Genomic DNA, 6,094 nt, shown 5'->3' with positions numbered 1-6,094 from the left:
GGCGTGGGGTGTAAAGAAGTCCCCTCCTCTGACCTCCTGTCTTGGCCTGGATCCACAGGGGGGTGCTGGGTAGGAGGCAGGCTGTGGTCCTGGGATGGGGTGGCAGTTCCAGGCCCACAGTGGGGCAAGAGACGTCCTACACCTTCCTCCTATCCTTGCCCCGAAAGTCATGGGTGCTGGGGTCCAAGGTGCCCTCACTATTTGACCTTTCTTGCTGGTGGCTTTGGTGTGTCATTTGGGTCCCCAGCCTCTGTTTCCTGGACTGTAAGTGGGGATAATAATAGGTCACCCCGGCCGGGCGCGGTGGCTCAAGCCTGTAATCCCAGCACTTTGGGAGGCCGAGACGGGCGGATCACGAGGTCAGGAGATCGAGACCATCCTGGCTAACACGGTGAAACCCCGTCTCTGCTAAAAAATACAAAAAACAAAAACTAGCCGGGCGAGGTGGCGGGCGCCTGTGGTCCCAGCTACTCGGGAGGCTGAGGCAGGAGAACGGCGGGAACCCGGGAGGCGGAGCTTGCAGTGAGCTGAGATCCGGCCACTGCACTCCAGCCTGGGCGACAGAGCGAGACTCCGTCTCCAAAAAAAAAAAAATAATAATAATAATAATAATAATAGGTCACCCCTCTCCTGCAGGATTAACCTCAGCGATTGTTGCTGCACTCAGTGCAGCCCTGGGACCAGAGCGCACCTGGGTGAGTTTGGAGAGCTTGCTGTCGTCTTGGTGGCCCTGCCTGGGGACTGCCTCCTCCCACCCTCTCCTCAATAGCCATGCCCCTAGCCCACCTAGCTAATGAATACATACATAGCAGCCAGGCCAGCAGCCTGGCCACTTTCTAGTCTTTCCTAGCTGCGGCTGCCACTGAGCCACACGCGCCCCTGGCATTGTGCTTGCCTGCCTTGTAGTGCAGCTGGTGTGGCGCAGACTCTGAGAGTGGGCACCAGGACTCTGCCTGTCTGGTCTCCAATCTACCCTCTCTTGCCACGCTCCACCACCCCTTAGGTCTTGCCACTGGGGGTGGGGAGGGACTTGGGGCAGAAGATACTGGGGTAGGGGTGACAGGAGAGAGGGTTCTTCACTGGCCTCCCCTGGCCTACTTCATTCTTGGACTCCAGCTGATGGCATGGGGCTTAGAGAGGGCCCGGACGACTGGCCTCTCAGCTCAGCCCCCTGCCCACTGTCTCCATAGGCGCCTGCTGCTACGACTCCCAGGACCCCAAGTATGGTGAGGACAGAGTGTCATTGAGGCTGTGTGAGATCAGTCTGTGTCCTGGGACCACCAGAGCATGTGCCTGTGGTGCAAGAGTGGCCAAGAGACAGTCTGCACCCTGCACTCTGTGGTCTTTGCAGGTTTCTGTCTATAGTCCTCTGCCCCAGTGACTGGGCATCAGTGCAAGCGTGTGACTGTCCCCCTGTGCGTGAGTCTGGGCCTGCTGTGACCGTCGGTCCTGAGTCAGTCAAGGCTGGTGTGCCACTGTGGCCAGCCCAAGTGTGTGCAGGTGATAGAGGTCCCAGTGTGGGTGTGCAGCTGTGTGCCGGAGACCCTTCCGCCTTCATCTCACCGTGGGGCAGTCAATCCGGAGACTAGATGGCTAGGTCAGATGCAGGGTACAAGAGAAGGGGGGCGCTGTGACCTGTTCAGGTGTGGGGGAAGCAGGGAGCTGGGTTTCCTGAGGCTGGGCTATCCTCTGGGTGTATGGGGGCCACCCTCTGCTGCACCCCCAGGCTGCCTCCCTGACCCCCCCACCCAAAGACCGCAGTCCTTGTTCTCACAGGTCCCACCCACTGGAAGAAGCTGGCCCCAGCCTGTGGGGGCCCAGGCCAGTCCCCCATCGACACTGACCTTCACAGGGTCCAGCGGAACTCTACCCTCGAGACCTTCATCTTCCAAGGCTATGACTCAGCACCTTGAGGGCCTTGGACCCTGGAGAATGACAGCCACACAGGTCAGCACCCTGCGGTCAGGATCCCTCCTAGGCAGGGGCAAGAGCCCCACACAGGGCATGAGAGCTCCTGCGTGTACATAGGGACCCGGACCCCCTACACACGGGAGCTGAGACACCCTACAGGGCCAGAAACCCTCCACAGGGGCTAGTTCCACAGGGAAGGAGCATCCTCACACAGCAGTCCAGATGCGCCCTCTGTGTAGGCACCAGGCCCCACCCTACAAACCACAGCCAGCCATGGCCCCTGAGGACCAGGAGTCAGGGTCTCTGGCAGGGCCAGGATCCCTGACCACACACAGCTGGGCTCAGCCCCACCCCAGGAGGGCTGCCCTCTGCCCTCTTCCTTGCCATGCTGGGTGTAGGCGGGGAGGCTTTCCCCTGCAGTCTGTGGAGCTCTGCTCTGCTGACCAGCAGGAGCCCTGGACACCATGGGTCCCATTCAGTGGAAGCAATGGGGCCCCACTGGGAAGCAGCCTGGCCTGAGGAAGGGCTTCTGCCCATACCCTGCGTCCTAATGGCACAAGGTGGGCAGGTGGTGAGGTAGAGAGGTTGTCATGTGCCTCCTCTCCATCATTGCTACTCTGAATGGACGCTGATCCTCAGAACCACCTGGAGATTCAGGGGGTTGGGCTGCTGTCACCTGCCTACCGCACACTGTAGCTGCACTTCAACTGAAGGGGGGCTGGAGCTGAGCAGACTGGGAGCACGGCCAGGACAGGCAGAGCCAGGCTATGGAGGTAGACTCAGGCATGAGGTGGGGTGGCCAGAGTGCTCCCACGGAGGTGAGAGAGAGCAAGGTGGGGGCACCTGGGTGTCTCGCCCCATACCGCTCACGTATAACTTCCGCCCACAGCAGGCTCTTAAGGGGCACGCCGTATTGGCCTCCTCCAGAGCCTGGGTCCCAGCGACAGCCCCCTGCTCTTCCCCCACCCTAGCAGGTGTGTACTGGGCTCTGATGGGCCTGGGGCTCAGCTTGTGCTTCTGTCAACCGTGGGCGACCCTCCATGTGAAATAAACAATGAAATAAACAATGCACAGAGTGACCTTAGCCTAATGTGGCGTAGTCGGGCGGGGGGGGGTGTGTGTGACCTGGCGCGGTCCCCTACTGCAAGGGGAGCATTTCCTGCCCTAATCCCACTGAGACCTCAGTGTGCCTGTCTGTTCCGTGGGAGCCCTCTGAGTGACCCTCTCCTACCTCACCAGAACCCGGGATTCTCCAGGTTCCTCTCAGAGGGGGAAGGGCCCCCACCCTTATCCTACACATTGTGTCTGACTCCCCTGGTCAGATGGAAGGAGAAAATCTAGCAGTCAGAAATTCCACTGTTAGGCCAAGATTACATTATTTTATTTAAAAAATAAGCTGGGTGACCAACCCAGGGACACTGTGCTCGGCTAAATGATGACTCCAGCTACATTTCCCGAGGTCAAGAGATGAGAAGCTGCTGGCTCCAGGCTCCGCTGCAGGCTGCCCTGGCTGAGTGGGTGCTGGGCACCACAGAGGGCTGCCTGGTGTTCCGAAGCCATGGTCCCGGTGCCTCCCTGGGAGTTCTGCTGTGGAGTCTGCATGGAGGGTGAGTCTGGAGAGATGTTCGTGTCCAGGTGGCTGCCTGTGGTCTGGCTAAGGGGTGAGTATTCTTGGTGTCACCGCCCAAAGTAAAGCTGGGTCCACGGGACACGGATTGGGTGAGGCTCTGTGTCCAGGTGATGCTGTCCAGTGAGAGGGGTCGCAGTCAGAGTGAGGCTGATTGGAGGCCGCTGTCCAGTTGGTGCCGTGTGGAATGTGATTACATACTGGTTGACACTGTCCTGAGGGACATCACCAGCTGCGTGTCTCAGCCGTCCTGTGTCCCTGGGTTCTGTGCCCTTGTATGTGGGTGACACTATTCCAGTGCGTGGAGACCCTGCCTCCTCATGAGACCTTGAAAGAAACAGAACCTGCAGTCACCCCCAAGGAAGGGGAGTCTCAGCTGTTCCCTGGAGGCTGACCCAGCCCTGACCCAGACCCAAGGCCCAAAGGCCCCACTCTAAGGTCCAAAGGGGCTCCACCCCATTCTCTAACCGGACTCAGTCTCTGGCAAGGACCCAGGCTGCCATCCACACTCCCCAGACGCACGTGGCCCACCCTCCGCCCGTCCCGCGCCCACCCCCTCCCTCCAGTACCAGAGCCCTAGCCGGCGGCACCCGGGCACCCTTCTGGCTCAGAGCCACGCTCCACGAGGGGACCGATCTGTTCACTTGCCCCCTCCTGGGGGTACCAGAGTAGCCAGCGCGACGCCTTCCGCACTTCGCCTAGGCCGCCCTTGTGCGGCCGTCCTCAGTCCCTGCCACCTTGCACGACCCCAGGAGGTACCGGCGTCTTCTTGTGGTTCTTACCGGCCGGGGTTCGGTGCGCTCCGCCGTCTGCTGGGCCGTCCGGGGCGTCGTCTGCGGTCCTGGAGGCGGCAACCAGGGCGCTCACGGCGCCGACCGTCCGCAGCAGGGTTGGGTTGCGGGGCGCGGCGCGGAGGACCGCGCGGGGCTCGCGGCGGGCAGGAGGGGACGGCGGCGGCGGCGGCGGCAGCAGCGCGCGCAGGGCGTCCAGTTCCGCTCGAAGCTCCGCGCGCAGCGCCTCAATCTCGTCGCCCAGCTCCGCGCGCACTGCCGTCAAGCCCCGCTGCAGCCGTCGCTCGCTCACCTCCAGCACCCCCGCCGGGTAGGTGGCCCCGCCGCGCGGTTCTCCGCACACCGAGCACACGGAGTCGCAGCTGTGCGTGCCAGTCCTCTCGCCCACGCCCGCCGCCCTGGCCCGCGTACGCTGCACCAGCTCCAGCAAAGCTGCCTGGGCCCGGATCTGGCTGCGCAGGCGAGCCATCGGGCCCGGTGCTCGGGCGTCTTCCCGGCCGGGCCCATTGGATTGTGGCCCCGGGTCCCGCGGCGCCTCGCTGGCTCCGTACGCACTTTGCGCCTGGGCCCCAGGCTCCGCCATCCGCACTGCTGCCTCCACCGCCGCCAGCGCCCGGGATGGCCAGAAGCCTCAGGCTGCAGCCTAGCGACCGCTGGGGCCCAGGCGACGCACTGTGGAGGGGGCCCTCGGGATGGCTGTGGGAACGACCAAAGCCCTGGGGGATCCGGCCTGGGGCGCGGTGAACCCCGGCAGGGCAGGGTCCTGGGCAGCCGGGTTCCCAGGGGACCCTGCCGGAACGACGGCGTTGTGGGCAGGATCTCACCAAGGGCATGGCCCAGTTTCTGGGCGGAAGTGACATGGAGCATCGCCAGCCGAAGCCCAGGCACCACCCGCTACACACAAATCAGGAACTGAGCTCACGTTTTCCGCTGGAAGCTATGGAGACAGTTCTCCATCATAGTCAAGAAAAGACCAGGAGTGGTCATGGATCCCACAGCCCTTTTCAGTGGCTCAGGGCGACCTCCTTCCATGTAGTCCAGGCCATTATCTCCTCACCCTGTCCCCTAGTCCACACAGCTGGAAGAATCCATCCAGGTGGCATCTCCAGCCCTAAGCTGCTGGCCCTTCCATGCGAGCTCTTCAGGGTCTCCCTTACTCTCCAAGGCGGCCCGCCTAGGGCCTCTGGAAATCCCTGGCCATCTCAAGCTGGGTTTTTTGTTTTGTTTTGTTTTTATAAACAAGATTTTGCTGTGTTGCCTAGGCTGGGGTGCAGTGGTGCAATCAATCATAGCTCACTGCAGCCTCCACCTCCTGGGCTCAAGTGATGCTCCCACCTCAGTCTCCTGAGTAGATGGGACTACAAGTGTGCACCAGCGTGTCTGGCTAATTTAAAATTATTATTATTATTATTATTTTATTTTTTTTTGTAGAGATAGGGTCTTACTGTGTTTCCCAGGTTGGTCTTGAACTCCTGGCCTCAAGTGATCCTCCTGTCTTGGCCTCCCAAAGTGCTGGGATTACAGGCGTGAGCCACCATGTCCAAGCCTGTCTGTGCTTTTAACCTCCTCTAATCCAACAGTCTTCTTCATCCTTCTGGGTCTTTGCATAGTTCCTCTCCCCCCCACCACCACCCCTCCCCACCATTTTCCTGGTGGCTCTCACTTTTCCCACTTGGGTAGGGAAAAGTTCCTTGACCACCCCATCCCACACCGGGGACCTGGAGTCCCTCCTCCACAGCACCCTTCACAGTTCTATTTAAATGAC

This window comes from Theropithecus gelada, chromosome 10 (genome assembly GCF_003255815.1).
Source record: "Theropithecus gelada isolate Dixy chromosome 10, Tgel_1.0, whole genome shotgun sequence".
NCBI lineage: Eukaryota > Metazoa > Chordata > Mammalia > Primates > Cercopithecidae > Theropithecus > Theropithecus gelada.
Note: the sequence above shows the minus strand (reverse complement) of the source record.